Raw genomic sequence first — 19688 nt, 5'->3', positions numbered from 1 at the left:
CAAAAGAGAAGTTCCTGAGATGCATTTTAATATAAACACGAGTATGTTATACTGGATTCGATTCATTTATATTTTTCTTAAATATGGTTCAACGGGTACATACCACGATAATATTTTTGGATTTGTCGATATTTCGACCCAACTAGTATGTACCCCTTTAACTATATTTAAGAAATGTTGATTAAACACGAAAATCTTAGTTTGAAATCTATATATATTTTTTTTTGTCTTTCACTGTGCATTTTCTTGAAAAGGGATACAATCGGATGTCTTAGTTATTACGATTGACGCTCGGAATGCGTGTAATACGTCCGGATAGATTGGTTTTTTCAACATGAAATTGATATCTCATGCTCATGATAGTTTCCAACCAACTTTTAAAAGATATTACCGAAGAAGACGTGCCGCCAAGCGATGAAGCGTTTCAGTACGATGCCGCGTCTATAAACCGATTAGAAATACTTCATCGATAGCCTTTAGCAGTGTTTGGTGCTATGCAGGATAATGGTTTTTGGCGCATTCGGTATAATCACGAGCTATACGAACTATTTAAAGAACCGAATGTCGTCAGAACTATCAAACTGTTAAGAATGCAATGGGCAGGGCATGTGCAACGCATGGAAGGCACGAGAGCGCCAAAGAGGTTGATGGAGGGCACTTTGGAGGGGCGTAGAAGCCGAGGACGACCTAGGGGTCGGTGGAGTGATGGAGTTGAGAGGGATATGAGGGTTCTGGGAGTTCGGAGCTGGAAAGAAGCAGCTTCTGACCGCCTCAAATGGAGAAATATGCTTGACCAAGCCAAGGCCCACCCAGGGCTGTAGAGCTTTGATGATGATGATGATGAGCCTTTAACAGACTACTGCTGGACTATAGGCCAATCCCAACGGGAGGGATTGGTCATAATCATCACATTGGGCCGTTGGTGATTGCCGTAGAAGTTAGTAATAGAACAGAGGACGCTGAGTCTTCGTTTATTGCCATAGTCGTCTTGTACAACACGTAACGAAAATAAATAAATTTTAAAATGACTTTAGATACAGTACGACGACAGGATTATATTATACTATAGTGAGTTATTACATGAGTGAACAAGCCATATCACTTTACCTCACGGTTTAATTACAATGTAAACAATTGTGCCATCTTTCGTAATAGTAAATGTTCTGACGCAAGAGTTAATTTCACACACCTAAACACACTGTGTGGCCAAATATTAATGTGTTAACGTAATTTAATTGTTATAACGTATTAAAGTAGTGAAATTCTTCGTTCAATGACCCCTTATTAAAAACGTGGCATAACGTCGGCATAAATACGAGTATTCAGTGTTATTTCATCGTCTGACATTTAATTGGCGCTGCCTGTTGAAGTGTGGCAAAACACTGAATAACTAACTATTCCAACGTTATGCCACGTTTATTATTAAGTTCAGTCGAATTTGGAGTTTCTGCCTAAGGAATTAGTATCATCACCATCATTATATCATCATCATCATCATAACCATCAACCAGCCAGCGGAGCCAGTTTATGGAGTGCTCTGACGCGTTTTGTTTCCACTATAAGATAGCCATTGACTGCAATCTCATCTGGTGGTAAGTGATGATGCAGTATAAGTTGGTAGCGGGCTAACCTGTTAGGGAGAATGGAAGTCATACGCCTAATCGGTTTTTCCGCGACATCGCATCGGAACACTAAATCGCTTAGCGGCACCTCTTTGTCGGTAGGGTGGTAACTAGCCACAGTCACAGCCTCCCACAAGAAAATTCAAAAATTACAAATTCCCAAATTGCCCCTGCTGGAAACCGTACCCGGGACCTCCTACTTAAATTCACAGCGCTCAGCATTGCGCCAGGGAGGTCGACAAGACGCATGGTGTTATCATCATAACTTCCTTCACGATAAGGCCAGTAATATTACATTGATGGACTATCACCGCACATCTTCGATTTAATTATCATAAATATAAGATTATAACTATTACTTATTCATTGCACGACGCACGTAGTCATAAGAACAGAGAAAACTACGCGATTTTAACTAATAGCGTTTGTTTTTCGTAATAAGCGTCATGTTATTATGCATTCCAATTTAATTTATATTTCATTGGGAGAGTGAAAGTCGTATGTGCTAACGGTATTGGAGATATTCCCTGGGTCGCTTCTCTCATGGGGCGTCATGACCCTTGATAGTTGACCCTGTATACGGAAGAAGTTAATCATGAACTAGACCCGCGCTCCTCTGTAACTATGAGTTACGACGACATCGATGCTATTTCACATGCCAATTGATGATGGGTACTCAGCCTTAACTCATGTGAATTTATAGACAGCTGTAATTAATTAATCTTACTGGTAGGTACTGAATTATTTAATAAAAAGATTTTTTTATGTTATAAAAAATAGAATATATAGATATAAATATCTGTCTCTAAAATACATTTATAAACAAAGTAATCTTAAATAACCTATCTAATAAAATAAAATTCACTCTCAAACTCAGCCTTAACTCATGTGAATTTATAGACAGCTGTCATTAATTAATATTACTGGTAGGTACTGAAATATTAAATATAAACATATTTTTGTTTTCAAAATTAATAAATAGAATATATAGATATATGTATCTAATATACATTTATAAACAAAATAATCCCAAACAGCCTATGTAACAAAATAAAATTATAAGGCTATAAATCACAAGTTAAAAATGTGGCTCATTCGATTTGGAATTGCGTCTAAAAAAACACATGGCACATTAAAAATTGCAATTGTTACTAACAAATTAAGATACCATTTTTTGTTTTTAACTCAATAACTATTAATATTTTAGGAAATTTAAAAAAAGATCCTTAATGTAATGGAAAATATCCCGATTTCCTGAACTCTATTTCTAATATTTATGTGTCGTCAGATTATGTGAAATTAATATATAAATTTTGTCTATTTTAAAAAAAGTTATACGATTGTTAATAAACAATATTTTTTCAATCGCTGTCGTTACAAAAGTCGATAAAAGTTTTTAATGTTGCTTCTTGTATGATTAAAATTTTATATTTTGATTTTTAGAATAATACTATATTTTTACTATAAAATTATTTCATTAACATGGTAAAACCTTTTTTCTAGGTTTTGCCACACATAACATATGTGGTGTTGGTAATGTTGTAATGTGTGGCGCAATGTAAAAAATATTTTTTTTCTTTCTTTCTAAAACTACTCTAAGGCGGGTGTATTTTAAAATAAAATTTTTGTGTGAATATTGTGTCGAATAGTGAAAGAAAGTATATATAGGAAACTTATCAGAAACTTTAAGTGGACGAAATCGCGTGGCTTTGCTTATGTTTAATAAATACATGATATTTAAAACAGTCTTACTATTTAAAGCAGTATCTTGATAGTTTTATTGGAGCATCTGAGATAAATTTATTACACCATAATATTAATTGTTTCAATGAATATCGTACGTTGAGTGGCGAGTAGTCGTCTTCATATCAGTTGACTCAATCTCAAGACTAGTCAAAGGCCAAGTTCATACTACGAGTTAAGAATGTGGACACGGAAGTATACTGATCAATTTGCATCAAATGTAAACAAACTCTAGTGTTATCTTACTGTAATTTAGGTACGTGAAAGATTACATAGTTAATTATCTATTTATATCGATAATGGCAATTCAAAAGTACGATAAAATGTAGATTAATATAACGGCTTCAAGGTTATTTCATAAATAGATAATATTCATGGAGCTTTACTTTCTTTTAATCAATTAAATATTTATTTATAACAGTTTGATTTTAATTTTGTCCATCTGTTTGTATGTTTGTGTAAGCGTTCGCTTATTATTTACGATGTGGCGGATTTAACAAACAAATATACGCAAAAAAAATCAGTATGGAGGCACATTTATGCAATTTTTATGTATAAAAAATAGAACGCAGCGTGGTAATTATTTAAAGAATAGTCACGCAGTTGTGAGGTTTTATTTTGTTTTTAAACTGATTTTCCTGGCTATTTTGGGTGAAATGAAAAATCTTCACAGGTTTTGTGTTCTTTCTTTACATGTCGCTTCAAGCGTTCATTCCGCGAACAAACAATGGAACTGTGGTTAGTTAACATAAGATAAAACCAATCAATTTATTAAAATTGCGTAATTTACCGATAAATTTTAATTAATTCCGGAAAAATTAATAAACTCTTGCAATGAAAAATTTTATGGGCTTGGTACTATCGCTTGAAACTATATTATTATAAAATTACAGTTTCAAATAACATACTTTAACTTCCCTGGAACGAAAAAGATGATTTTCAAACCAGGGTGTCAACCATATTAAAATATTACCGTTTGAGCGCTGTTGGTAAACTTAGTACTTCGGAAATTTAATTATTTATTAGATTCTTCTGTTTCCATTCTTAGCTACTATCAGTCAGGAACACAGTAATTGAAGCTCGTGTTTCGAAGATCACGTGAAGCAATCGGTTCAGCTTTATATCACGAATATGTAATAAAAACGACGGCAAATTTGCAGAAGCGTTGTGGGTCAAAGTTCTAAAATCCTTCTCTATAAGGAGGCCTGTTCCTTGCAGTGGGACATAAATAAACTGAGGATGACAAAATAAATCATAATAATGTATACATTATATCCATTAATTGTTGAGAAAGCTCGCATAAGTAGCTGAGTTAATGAAAAATGTTTAACAAATTGAAACAGTACTAATAAAATTGGTTATCTTAATTCAATGCTGCGGGCGTCGAATTATCGACCGAGTTCACGACTATAAACATGGAAACCCAACGAAAGTGTTATGGACTTATATACTAACAATTATTTCCATCGAGTTATAGATTATTGTAAGCGCTCACTGGGTGCGACAGAGCATTTTTAATGTTTACCCAGTGTAAATAGGCATGATGACAAATTTTGAAAAACAGCTCTAAGATGTTCTGAAGTACCTACTATATCCAAAAATTATCTTATTTTTGACGAAATTAAAGGTTTTGTTGATGTAAATTGCAAATATATATCGAAAACGCTCGCTGGGTCTCATAGTAGTACTCGGGACGTACTAGGTAAATTAAAACTTAGTAAGTCCCATCCCAAAATAAATACCAATCTCACTTTGAATAAGAATAAAAATACGTTTTTTATGAAACATTAATCTTAAATGATTAGATACACTCAATATTTAAGCGATTCTTTCCTACTGTCATCATGCCAATTTCCTATGTCACTATTCATCATACTTCATATAATCATTCATAGGTATAGTAGTATATAGGGGTGAGTATTGCAGTATGATTAACATTAAAAAAAATATATTAAACAACGCACACCAAGATCAATGCTTTTTGATACACAAAAATATGCAGTGGCAAGCAAAACATCATGTCTGTGTTAAGATTTATAAGCGATTTTATTATTTATCTACATTAACGTGTAGATTTATTCAGATCAAATGGTATCACGGTAATGGCAACAGAATAAACTGTTTTAATAATATTAGGACCATAAGTCCTAATATTATTAAAACATTTGTTTTTACAACTGTAAGTTACTCCATTAGGCTATCACCGCTTCTTTTGTCATCTGAATTATACTTTTTACTCTTTTTACGATATCCTTAAAATTACGATTACATAAAACAATTCACATCGCTATGAAAAATCGCTGAAGTTGAAATAAGTATAAGTTACAGAAACCGAGTGTTAGCTAATATGACACATTAGCTCATTGGAGGAAATGTCAATGTAGTTTGATATCTTCAAGGAATGTAGCCGCAGAAACACACTACACGTACTCGCGTTACTTCTTTGGAATGAAAACAATGGTTTCATCAATACGTTTCAGTTGACACAATAATGTACACTTTGCCTTTCATGTATTTAGTAATTTCACGTGTTATCCTTGGAATTTATAAAATTTAAGACAAATATTTAAGACAGTCAATATGTAAAAGTTACTTATATCATATAATTAAATCAAATCAAATCAAATCAAATACACTTTATTGTACACCAAAGACAAAGCAATAAAAAAAACATAATTGAAATTAAGAAAGAAACGGTACATTAGGCTGAATTATCGCTTAAAAGCGATATCTACAGTCAACGTACTGGTACGTTGACTGTAGACTTATTGAAAGACAAAGCATTGCCGAAAGAATATGAAAGGTTTATGGCTAGTACCCCTACGACAAAAACGCGCCGCCCTGCGATTTAGCGCTCCGTTACGATGCCGATGTAGAAACCGTTTAGGAGTATAGGTTTAATATAATTGCCACATCTCCAACATGCTAGTCCGCTAGGTTAGATGCATCTTGGACTGCATAATATCTTGCTACCAGGTGATATTGCAGGCAAGGGCTACATTGTAGATAAATAAATGTAAAAAACATCATCATCATCATATCAATATTACCGGCCTCCCCCTACAAAGAGAAGGGGTTAAGGCCGTAGTCCACCACGCTGGCCCAGTGCGAATTGGTGGACACACACATATGAGAACACTATATGAAGCTCGCAGGCATGCAGGTTTCCTCACGATTCGAGAGATGCGGGCTGGGATTCGAACTCGGCCCCTCGAAAGTGAAGTCTAGCTCACTGCGCTGACACAACTTCCGTAATGTAATAATATACAAAATATATTAAATCTGAAAGGCCTATTTATTGGAACAACAACGTAATGCGATATTATTATGTCTAACCTTTTACATTTTCACTTCATCGTTTACATTTCCAAGTATTACATCTGTCCCTTACGCAGAACTAGAACGCGACCATTTAGGGCCTTTTGTTATTCAATCGGCTCTCATTGTATCTACATTTAATATAAAGTCTCTAATAATTCACAACGTAACAATTAACTAGTTAACATAGTAAGATAATGCCATGGACTATTTCTAACCCATTTTCACGAAATTGCGCTATACATATGTATGTATATGCTATAACGTAAACAAGGTTATGGAACGCACTAGTTGGAACTGGGAATCATACTTAAAATAGGCTATTATACTTGTTTAGTTTCTTTTTTTTGCTGATTATAAATGGCCGATTGGCGCAGTTTGCAGCGACCCTGCATTCTGAGCCCAAGGCCGTGGGTTCGATTCCCACTACTGGAAAATGTTTGTGTGATGAGCATGAATGTTTTTCTTACACATCGAAAAAGGATCTTACTATATTCAGACTTGTCAATTTAGTTAAAAAAGTTCAAAAATATATCTGTGTACATAGAAATTGGCACCAGCACGCAGCGACGAAAATCTTAAGAATCAAATCACTTTAGTAAGTAGTTTTATTACTGTAAAAAAAACTTTGAGATGACTTCTGGTCCACATTCTATCCTTCGCTTCCCACATTCTTAGACCATTTCCTCTCCGCTACATTATTAGGAAATACCTACCTCAATAAATACCAATACGTTAACTTTGTCAGACTGTTTGAACTTCGTGTAATAAATGTTTAAAGTCAAGCTGAACCGGTAAAAGAAAGTTCCCTTTCATATTGCTTTGCAGTTTCGATTAAAGGGGAAACTTAATAGAATTGGTTCTGATTTATGTGTGTGTTCACATCACTTATAAATAACGTTCGCTTACGGGACTACATATTAGGTAAATAATTTTATCACGCCTATTATTTGAACAAACCTACCTTATTTTGTCTGGTTTGTAACCCCCGATGGTAACAAATAAACAATCTAACGTAGAATAACACTAGCTGATGCCTGCGTTCTTCCTTCGCGTTTATTCTGTTGGAGCCGTTTGTTTTCCTGGGATAAATGTTAGCCTATGTTACTCTCCGTCCTTTTGACCAACTATATGCCAAAAATCAAGTTTATTGGGTGCTTACTTAGGGCGTGAAGAAAGGACGACCAAACACCACCAAATGTCCACCATAATTTTTATCATTACGTAATAATTTTATTAATTTCAAGTTGAAACTTTATCAGATTTGTTTAGGGTTAGATAGTTTTTAATCACAAGTATTTGTTTAATTCTACCACGCGCCTCGTAAGTACGCACGTCTAATCTTGAGGCTGCATCTGTGACGTACATCTGAAACCGATGATTTCATCCTACGCAAACCTAGGATTTATATCTTAAACGGCCGGCGCCTATACTCTGATGTACCTGATACATACGTAAAATGACAGGCCACAGGCATTTAAGATTTAGATAATTCTTAAACATTATTATGTAACCTTCTGATGTTTGTATACCCCATACAAAATTTAAAGTTCTATAGAAACGTCAAAACTCTATACGAGCCTTACATAGATTTTAAATTAGTATAATTTCTACTTGTTTTCAATATATCTCTAGTTATATCATAAATGCAATACTGGAGGAACCGATTGACATGTGTTATGTCTAATAGTAATATACCTACCTACTTAATAATTATGGCCCGGAAAGTAATCGGTATGACAAGGTTTCTTTAGGATACTTCTAATGCGCAATTTTGTTATTAACTATAAGAAAGGTGCACTATATATTTTACTTCTGAGCGCATGACTCCATATTGGGATTAAGTATTGCGTAATAGTTACTAAAGTGTTAATCTCAAGCATAATTTATATGATTTCAGGTACTTACAAGTTGCCAAATAACTAACTGCGATTATAAACGGGAACCAGAATGTTCTTGAGGATATCCTCATAATCGTTGTCAATGCTAAAAGGGGTAAGACAAAACTATATAATTTATCATTTAAATAAAACCACAGATTAATTAAAATATTGCAGACCAAACAAACAAACTATACCTATATAGATAATTGAATTCACGTGAAAGTAAATGATTAATTTTGCCCGACGACGGTTACTTTTGTGGATGAACTTTGACCATACAACCTTTACAAAATAAATATTCAGGTGTGGGATATCGAATATCACTTACAATGTGGAATATGAGTTTATTCAACAGTACGTAAGAACTAGCGTAAGGCCGGCGCCACTTCGCCGCTAACGGTAATACGAGATACCTAACTTATGCTCACTTTAGACCATCTTATACGTTCAAGCTAATAAGAGCACTGGGTGGATAAATAGATGTGCGGAGTTTTACAGTTCTTATCGTAAAATGATCGGATTCGAATACAGTATGCAATTATTTTTATCTTTTTTTGTATTATAAGTTAGTCGTGTCTGTGTTGTGTGTGTCTGTCTGTGGCATCGCATTTTCCGAACGGATGAACCGATTTTTATTTTGTTTTTTTTTCTTGAAAGGTGAATGAGTAGGGAGTGTAACTATGTTTAATAAAAATCAGTCGAAGATGGCCGTCGTTAAGTTGTTTGTAATCGGCTTTTTCTTTAGCCACTTCCGTACAGATACCTATTAATTTTATTATTTTTTTGTCATTCTCGATGCATTCTAGCAGTCGTTGTGTTCATCATTAATTTTAATTTTTTATTTTTACTGAAATAAGTTTGTCATCTTACACATTGAGGAAATATCAGTATAAAAAAATCTTAAACAACCGAAATACTCCAAAATGTCTAGATATTAGTACTTTTATTTCATGACATTTTTAAAATAAGCAAGGAAAATGGCAATTTCCGATTCCTAGGAAAGCACGTTAAGCTTTATCACTAACATTACACACTATCACATCGTTAGAGCTCGCTACGGTTAGACACATTTTAGACATTGGTTTGTCTATCATCTAAAATTCTCTCTTTCCATTGGTGGGTCACACGCCCAGTCGTGGAACGTTAATAAATAAGCTAATAGTGGATTATTAATAATTTCTGTTCCGATTGACAGTAACCTTGCGCAAAAAACAATAACTGTTTGTTGTTTTTTGCGCAAGGTTACTTCTAATGCGTTACCTTTAGAATAACATTGGAAGATTTGAGTGGAAAACATATTTAGCAGTTATTGATGACGGATATTAAAATCTCGTTAAGGAACTGAACCGTTTCCATAAAGAGAGTCGAGGCCAGATTGTGTTATTTTTTAACTTCGTACTCACAAAATTAAGAGATTACCGGTTTTACTTACTTGTCGGTAATATGGAAATAATTTTATCTGAAGCTCCTCCGGTATTAAAATTCACACGGAAGCCTCAATAAAGTCCACCTACATTGTAGCGACTCGCAAATTTTGAATTTAAAAATGGAATTCGATAAAAGCCAAAATGGAAATACGGTTAGGGATTCGAGTGGATACTTAAGAGCCCTGTTGAAAGTTTTGTGATGAAAAAGCATGCCCAACAGTTGAATCACGATCAAAATCTTGCCGGGACTTTGCATTGTGAACGAGTCAGCGGCAGAGAACGTCAAAGCAAGAGCATCGGACCGTGCTTTCATTTATACCTACAACAATGATCTTCTATAGATAACTACCCGGGGAATAAATAGATATTGTCCATTAACACTTCGCAATCTTTAATTAGGACTGCCGATGACCGTATAAGCTGTGGATATAAATATTCTGTAGGTAAAAATTATTATGTACTAAATTAACAAGTTAGGCAAGTTTAAATTTTAATTTTTTGGACCTAAGGATGAATTGAATTTATATAACTATTTGATAACCGCGTGTTTGTGCGAGTTTGTTTCTGGTTTTTTTTTATAATTGCCGTGGGTACAATGTGTTTTCCCGGAATAAAAAATATCATATCTTCACACGCGCAGTAGTAGGTTGTGGTATTATAAATGGGAGGTCCCGAGTTCGATCCGCGGCCAGGGCAATTTGATCTCTGACCTTATAGAGTGTGGAGGTAGTTACCATCATACCGGCATAGACGCTTAGAGATTAAGCGTTCCAGTACGATACCGCGTAGAAAACGATTAGAGGTATGGTTTTAATATGACTGCCATGCTCCTTATAGGTTAGCCATCACAACCACCTGGTGAGATTTCAGTCAAGGGCTAAATCGTAGTGGAATAGCAAAAAGAATGTCCGTCTCCAGCAAACCAAACTAAGACGAAATACGTCAAGATCAAACCGTTCTTGCGGTAATCGGTTTAAAATCCCACTGACATACTGGATGCCATTTTGAGGATCCAGGATGCATGCAAAAATTTCGTCAAGCTTAGTGCAGCTGTTCATTCGAATAAAGCTAACAAACAATCAACTGAACCAACAGACACTATCGCATTTATAATATTAAATATGCATGCATTAAATGGGTACGGAAATCCCTTATTCATTCAACGTCAACTACCTCTTATTTCGTAATCACGACAAATTCAGGGCATTCCGAGGCTTGCATTTTAATTATCACATTACGTTTATTTTATAATTTGACGCGGAGTTTTTCGTGACAAATTACTTTGCCTTTTTTAGCGAAAATCTGTTTCCAATCACATTCTCAGTCGATCGGAGCAACTCAGACCAATAAATTGTTGGTGCTTAAAAAAAATTCTTGTACCTAATTTTTATGCGACATTTTTGTAATTTGTTCAGTAGATTTCTTAAAAAATTTCAAGGATTTTTATGTTTGTTTTTTATGGAGAAAATATTTTTTGTAAAGAGATTACTGTAATTTGTTAAGCATGTTCAACTACGGCTCAGGAGGTCCTTAATTCAAATGTTTGGCGTCGAAGTTAATTGTTACAGAGTTCTTAGTATCGGCCCGGAGTTAGAAAGTTGGTTGTATCAATCTCTGCGCTTCGGGAGTACATAACTGTCGTCGTTCCTGGTTGTTATCACTAACATATGACAATAGCCGTTAAATCCCACCAGCTAGTATATAAGCATTGTGGTGGGTATTTGCTGATATTTTTCGGGAACTACCATCGGACCAATTGTGGAATAATAGTACATACATAAAAATATATGTATATATATATATATATATATATATATAAATAATCATAATTTTGATTTGCATCTCTAAAAATCACGAACGATATACGATACACATTTGCTCTTTTGTTGTTTATGACCGCAGCATGTTTTAACGAACGCTTTGCTTTGCCAAATAATTGTTCTCGTAATATACAAATGAAAAGCGTTCTTCGTTACCTAATATACAAACATAAAACGTGTGCTTTAGTCGTTTCACGATATTATTATAGTCTGTGACATCATTAAGCGACCCGGTTCTGGAGTTGACCCTTATGCAACCAAAATTGCCGGTTATTTTTGCAAGAATATGCGCTTATAGTGATTTCAAAGCTCGTTTTGTGTTCTGAATTCAAATTTATACAAGTGCCTTACGTGATTTTTGAAATTTGGCATACCTTTATAGTTAAGGTAGCAGCATATCCAGATATGGATCACGTTGGAGCTGTAAGGTGTTATAGCCCTATATAGGAAGTCTTGAACTTTAGTATTTTGCGTAACATAATCACAGTCTTCACAACTTGAACATAATGGAATCCTAGGAGGTGTAGCATACGTGCTACGAGATAATTATCTCTTTCGGTTACTCGTATTTTATCTAGAGATAGACGATTAAGACAAAGACGATAGACGATATACCTAATAGGTAGACCTTACTCTCTCGTGGCGCGCATGCTAGCCCCACTGGTATCTTGATACTCTGGACATTTCAAACATTTTTCCTTCCCTTAAGATTTGTCAAAAGTATTGAGATTACCTAATAAGCTATATAGAAAACTGAAACATAGTTTTCTCTAAACATCAACAAGTAGTTCGAGACTTACTTAGTACTGCACAAAATACCATCATATCATATGTTGGTACGAGTTTTTATAACTTAAAAGAATAATTAATATTCATACAAAATACCTATAATAATATTGTATATTGGGATGGGCAATGTTCCCTTATTTATATTATTATAGTATTTCCCAAAATAAATGTGAGTGATGTTTTCGAGAAAAGCGTCGCGTCACACCGAACCATAATGTAGATGCAGTCACATAAATAAACAGTAGTGGGATTAAATGGCGATCATTTTTTTCAGTTAAGCTCGATTACTGTACGGTTCATTAATAAAACGAATTGGTAGTCGTTTCGTTTTAAGCACGTTCTTTACGGTTTCTTTTAAAATTGTATTACTCATTATTTATTCATTAATTTCGTATTTACGGATTTTTTTATATAAAATAAGTTAAGAAAAGTATTATAGAGCAAAATACGTATGGACAGAATTAACATTCAGCTTGGAAAGTCAGAAATCCCATTTATTAAAAATGCTAAGGATGCATTCACAATGTGATCGGTTTATATATGCAGAGATATAATAGAATTTCATGTATCACTGTATGAACTCAGCAGCATTAAGTCTCTGAATCTCATTAAATAAAAGACTTATTATAATGGATACATTAAATATTGGTATCTCGCTTTCTGGTCAATGGTGATCCTACTCAGGCGCAAGTTTTGCACAGCCATTATTAGTAGTAGTAAATACATAGCTTTATTGACCAAACTCATCCGGGAAGTATACAGTAGTCACCACTTCACCTATTCCCGCGGGTATTGTACGAGGCGATTACGGGAATATAACGGAGAATGGACAGGATCATCCTCTGAGGCTCTGTGCTACTACTACTATTTATAACAATAACCGTCTCGACTGCCCAGCGCGGTGATTATGAGCAAACTGTCTGTTAAGAAAAGGCCTTTAATCCAGCAGTGGATTGTTATAGGCTGGTGATGATGAAGGTAGCGACTGATCTAAAAGCGATTTCGAAAACGACAAACAGAACGAGCATGCCACGTCATATCTGCTAAAAATGTGTGTAACAGATCAGCGTTGTCACTTTTTTTGGAACATCGACCCGTGCTTCAACTTGCAACAGATATTATGTCAAACATTGATAAACAAGCGGAGAACTTGCAGTGCTGTTTGGGCGCTTTATAACATGTTACATTATCACGAAATATAACACACCTTTATAAAATTAGCGAAATGGAACGGAATGTCATGAAAGCTGATGTAGACGTAATAGCAGACAGCTTTCCGTGAGGCAAAAATGTAGTCATTTCATTCATACGGCATGATGTAATCTTTACCACCAGGATGACTCTAACATGCTTTCGGCATTATTACTTCATCTGTTTTTCGCTACCGCATCCAAGGTCATTAGCGCGATTAGCACTTAGGGTTTACGTAACTTCGGCGAACTTATTGGCAGAAGTTGATATAAGTGCAATAAATTATAGGTAATAGTAAACTTTGGAAAATTTACCAGTGTTTTGAATCGTTACCCTTGTTTTAGCAAATTGCAAAATTTACGAGATCTAAAAGCGTCACTCTTCATTTAAATTATGCGCAGTGTAAACATCCTGTGGAAAACACAATCCAGGCCTAGTCGGCCAAGGTTGGGCACTGTATGTGTGTTTAAGTTTAGCACAGTAGACTGTTTATCTGCATAATATTTTTATAGGCCAGTTTACTTTTCACATTACGCATTTACCTCCAAATGTTATCGCTTGATCTGATAAGGAAAACATAAACATAATAATATAGTAGATACCTTTGATAGTGTGTTTATTGTACATTTGATAGTTTGTGAAGTTATTTGAATAATTAATAGGTTTGGGATGTTAGTTATTATTTTATACGTAACAGATCAGATATCGTACAGATACTTTTCTTTTTGTTCTATGTCCTTTTTGTGGTGTGCAATAAAGGATATATTCATTCATCCATTCATTTTAATATCTTTAAAAGTCTGACTGATGAAAAATCAACGCTTTTTATGTGGTGCTGGAGAAGTTCCTTAACAATAATAAACTTAAGGACAGCCCATTGGATAAACTCAACAAACTGAAAATCGAGGACTAAAATACAGTGCAGTTGAAAATATACCAACTCCCATATGTAGTAGTAGTTACAAGGTCGAGTGTTACCTTACTGGTGGTTTATGGTCTACTTGGTGACTTCCCGATAATATAGAACGATTCAATCGGATGTGTGATTTGTTCGTCTTTTAGTAAATGCTCTCGAAAGGCTTCGAATATAAGCCAGTGGATGACATCGCAAAAGCCACAATAAAGAACGGTAACCTGTAGCGATAACCACTCTGCCAAGAACGAACGACTCAGAAGAAGAACTTGTTAAACAATTCAATGCTTAATGGAAACGAAATTCGAAACATACATTATATGCCATGTCCTGAATTAACATTACTACTTATACGCCGGAAAATAGTACGCCGGAAGTCGTGATTAGGATCGCATATTTAAGCGATTATTTTTCATACTATGGCTTTTATCCAAGGACATGATTTGCGAAACACTCATTTGTATCACACACATTCATTTGTATCTCAAAATAGACTTCTATTTACTTTATATTCATTGAACGGATTTTTTTTTCATATCTATCTATAATTCCCGTGCATGTCTCGAATGAAATGGCTCGATCAAATTGTTTTAATTTCCGTTACGTATACTAAAATTAAAAAGTCTGTCTTGAATGCTGTAAACTACATGTTGTGCTTGTGATCCCACATCAGGTAATACAAGAATGTGAAGAGTGGTGGCGTTCTTTAGGAGGTACGGCAATAAACCAATAGGTCAATAACCAATTTGAACCTGCGACCGGATTTTAATCCACTCGCTAAACCGTCGAACTTTTAGGCTGACTCAAATTGATTCATAATTAAGAATTTTAAATACTCCATTATAGAAGGTTAAATCACTCCCAAAGACGTTTTGTTGGATGATTATCGTATCGAATTTCTTCAAATTACGATACTATAATATTTCGTTTAAGCAATTAGCATTTTGATAAGGACAATAATTTCAATACCTACAGTAATGCTTCAAAGTCATATTTGTTAATTTGTTAACGTTATTAATTCAGTATTTTTGGAACGGGGATTTGTTTTGATCGTGATGAGTAGTTTATTTGCTATTTCTCTTCCCGTGATTATAAACTGGCTGGATTATGGCCAGAGTTATCACTAGGTTGGATTTACTATTTGGCACATGATACACACACATCAATATAGGAGTAGAACTTCCTAGTTCTATATCACTATTTACGACTGTGTACAAAGCACAGAATCTCAAACTGCTGCTACTCTCCGTGACATATTACCTCTAGAGGAATGACTAAACTCTACATTAATTTTATAAATTTTAAATTTTAGATGAGAACCGTAGCTTAGTGGAAAATCACTCAGGCCGCGATTGCCATAGTCACAGGATCAAATCATGAATCGGAAAGTTTTTTATGCATTTTAAAATTTATAAAATGGATAATTCCTCCAAGTGAAGTAAAACACTTTAAGTAATTATTATTTCTCCACGTCACTAAAATACACTTTTATTATATCATATGTTATGAAACGAAATACCAACTGTTTAGGCACAATATAACGGGTGTCATGTTTTGGCGTTTCTCGATACTTTTCCCGTGTTTGTTGGTTTTATCAAAATCCCTCGATACAATCCTTTATTCTTCCTCCGCTGATGCAATCTATCTTCTCACCGAATTTGTAAAATTGTTTGTTTTTTAAAGAAAGCATCTTTACCAGAAAGTTTTTATACACATTCAGTATAATATTTGTAGCACTCTGTATCTGCTCATTCAAAGTAACTCATTCAAATAGGCACATAGATGGCACTTTTGATGCGTTGAATATATACAAAATGTGTACATAGCAGTGAGTAGTGATTGCGATAACTACAATCGTAAACTTAAAACTAAAGCTACAAGGGTTCCAAACGCGCCCTGGTCTAGGAAGAAGCCCACAACAAACTTAGCCGGGTGTTCTTTTTGTTATCACCATCGCACATTGTCATTAGAAAATATTTAAGAAGCTTTTTTATCGTTTATGTAATCCTTTATACTATAATAGGACTTGTCTATAAGATTTCGCTTAATACAAACTTTGAACTTTTTTAGTGACCTCCCCAAGATATCAACCGGTAATTTATTGTGAAATTGTATACAATTTCCTTTAAATTAATTGCTTATTTTATGTTGGAATCCGAGGTGTTTTTCTATTCGTGGTATAAGGCACTAAGGCATTTCAAGTTCTATCAAAGAAAATAAAAGACTGACTAAGTCACTTATGAGGTTCTTATGAAAAATGTAGAGAAGCGCTAATCGTCCACTTTGATAACCTTGACCTTACGACTGAACTAAAAATCCATGCAAGTGTTTTATACAGAACCACGGCCGCTGGCATTCAGCCAAAACTTTCTAAAAACGGGTTAGCTGCAATGTTTCAATTAAGCCCAACCGTCCGATGATTCGACAAGGAGCTGCATTAAGCGTTTCGAAAAAGCTTCTCTCACAAACTCGCTAAATAACGTCCACAAATTAAGCGTATGATTTATGATCCCTGCCTAATTGTTTTATTAAATGCTGGCAGTTGCTCGCAGCTTGAGTCTTTACTTACCTACTCGTTACGGTATATTTTGGATGATGTAATTTTAACAAAAAAATTGTTTCCGAAGCTGGTAATTAAAGTTCAACTACCTATTCGATATCTGCTGTACTAAAATACCTGCTAAGTAAAACGACGGAACTGGGTTTTTTATAACCATACCGTAGCTAGCTCAAATCCGAATACATAGGCGATACTAATCTACGTAGATACTAATAATAAAGCTTAAGAGTTAGTTTTTTGTTTAAACATGCTAATATACCATTCAAATTAATAAAATCTTTTTTTTCATTATTTGAGAGCCATATTCTACCACATGCTTAAACCTAGTTTATTTAAAATCACGTTACTACCCTTAGCAGCAGAGATAACGAAGTAATAGCGCGATACGACGTGGTGGGTCGGGATGGATTGAGTGGTGTAGCGGATAACCCTTAGTATAGGAAAAATTTACTTAACAGAAGCTGTATGCAGACGAAGTCACGGGGAACCCCTAGTTATCTATACCTACAGAAAATACATATGTTGGTATAACTAGCTAGGTAGTAGTTGAAAAAAACTCTTTTTTGTACTCTTTCACTAAGAATATGAGTTTTAATTTTTAAAGTGGGAGAAAAATCTATGTTAATAAATAGTTATTCTTTATTATTGATATCGGTTAAGTATATATATGTATCTAAATATCTACAAAACAATTAAGAATACTTAAATAATAATCACACAAAAACGCAATATTTTGCTGCTCATTATATTCATCAAGGTTTCGGTATAAGTTCCTGTTTTAAATATTCATAAAAAACTTTGGCTTCACGGTCGTGTCCGACTATTTTATCGCGTTTGATTTAATTCAACGAAATTTACTCTTTCTTACTTATCTTTATGATAAGGTATAAAAAGAAATGCACTTAAAGTTTCGAGTAGTTATATCACTGGCTTGTTTACTTAATCTATCTTTTATTACTTTAAATCGATGTATAAACATGAAAACAGTCGTGGGAACCAGTTTGGAAAAGTTATCTATTAAAATAAAATTCAATGAAACAAGGTTTACAGTTAAATACATAGTTACTTACCTAGTTGTGAAAAAAGTATAAATAGGAAGTATCAAAAACATCGACGTAGTTATAGACGTACAGATTACTTTCAATTTCACAGCTTGACAATTTTATAAAATTATGGATAAAAAATTTATTGGATTTAGGTTGATTTTGAAATTTTTAACTTTATCGTTTATAGCGTTGAAGATTCCATTATGTTTCTATAACGTTACGGAATCTTTACAACTAAGTATATGAGAATTAGGTCTATAGAAAAAGATGTGTGTTACTACGATTGCCCGAGATGCACCGGTGCACTTTGATAGGTTTTTAGCACTTAGCAGTGAAAATTGCTCTGATGCCAGTTACTATTATATATAGGCTACATCCATACTCAGCTACCACTAGAAATTAATAATAGATCGTATCCAAAATCTTAAGATAGCAGATTGAAATATGTACTGCTATCCTCTTTTAACTGCCTCGATGGTCTACTGGAGAGCATGTTCGACTGCAAATAACGAGGTTCTGGGTTCGGTCTCCGGATCGGTCCAATGAAGAGTATTGGGGTTTTCTATTAAGAATTTCTTAGTAGGTACCAGCCCGAAGTTTGGAAATTGACGGTGAATCACCTCCGTGCCTCGGAGAGCTGTCGGTCCTTCGCCTGAGCTCTGTCCGGTCGTGTCGGAGCTGATGTCCTATCGGACTATGACAGTGAGGGAGTAGAGAGTGTACCGGTGTTAACGCACACACATATCTATATATATATAAAAGAGAAAGTGTGTGGGTATGTTCCGTATAGGCTCCGTAACGGCTGGACCGATTTCAATGAAACTTTCAGGGAATCTCCGGATTGACCCGGCGAGTAATCGTATACAGTTTGGTGACGATCGTAACACTCCTATTTTTGAACTGTCAAACCGTCAAATACAGCTTTTATTTACTTATATGATAATATTCTATTCTTGGGTGTACATGGGTGTAGATAATGATCTTCACCCGCTCGAGAAGAGAATAGAAGATAATGAATACGGAGAGAAATAAATGATTTAATATATTATGAGACCTAAATTAAAAATTTAATGATGTAAGTTTATTGTTTAAATAAAATAAAGCAAAATCTAGCCCGACCAAGGGAGCTGGGTACGCTAGTGCACTATATAAAAGCTCTCAGGTAGTTGGAAAATCTCCCTGGAGAGACACCACCGTGGCCGTAATCGGTCGGGAAAATTGCGTGTGTGTTCTATTCTTTTCCTACTCAACCCGGTAGATAAGGATTAGGATAGCACTACTAAAATCAAATCTGCCATCTATTATTTCTAACATCGGGCGTAAGTGCCGTTCAGAATAACTTTGCGGAGGTGGGCTGCGCATTGTTTTTGACCACT

At 34.7% G+C, this 19688-nt stretch overlaps 1 protein-coding gene across 2 annotated transcripts in view; it reads left to right on the top strand.

Annotated features, from left to right (window-relative positions):
• LOC120625540 (tissue inhibitor of metalloproteinase) overlaps positions 1-19688 on the top strand; it is a 73088-nt gene that overhangs the window by 4211 nt on the left and 49189 nt on the right. The window contains exon 2 of one of the 2 annotated variants that reach the window (XM_039892589.1): positions 8584-8678. The exons of the other annotated variant lie outside the window; for it this stretch is intronic. The gene's annotated coding sequence lies outside the window, so the exon portion shown is untranslated. The remainder of the gene's footprint in view (positions 1-8583; positions 8679-19688) is intronic. 2 annotated transcript variants of the gene reach the window in all.

This window comes from Pararge aegeria, chromosome 8, assembly GCF_905163445.1.
Source record: "Pararge aegeria chromosome 8, ilParAegt1.1, whole genome shotgun sequence".
Taxonomy (NCBI): Eukaryota; Metazoa; Arthropoda; class Insecta; order Lepidoptera; family Nymphalidae; genus Pararge; species Pararge aegeria.
The sequence above is the reverse complement of the archived record's forward strand: the minus strand, read 5'-3'. Positions and strand labels throughout refer to the sequence as shown.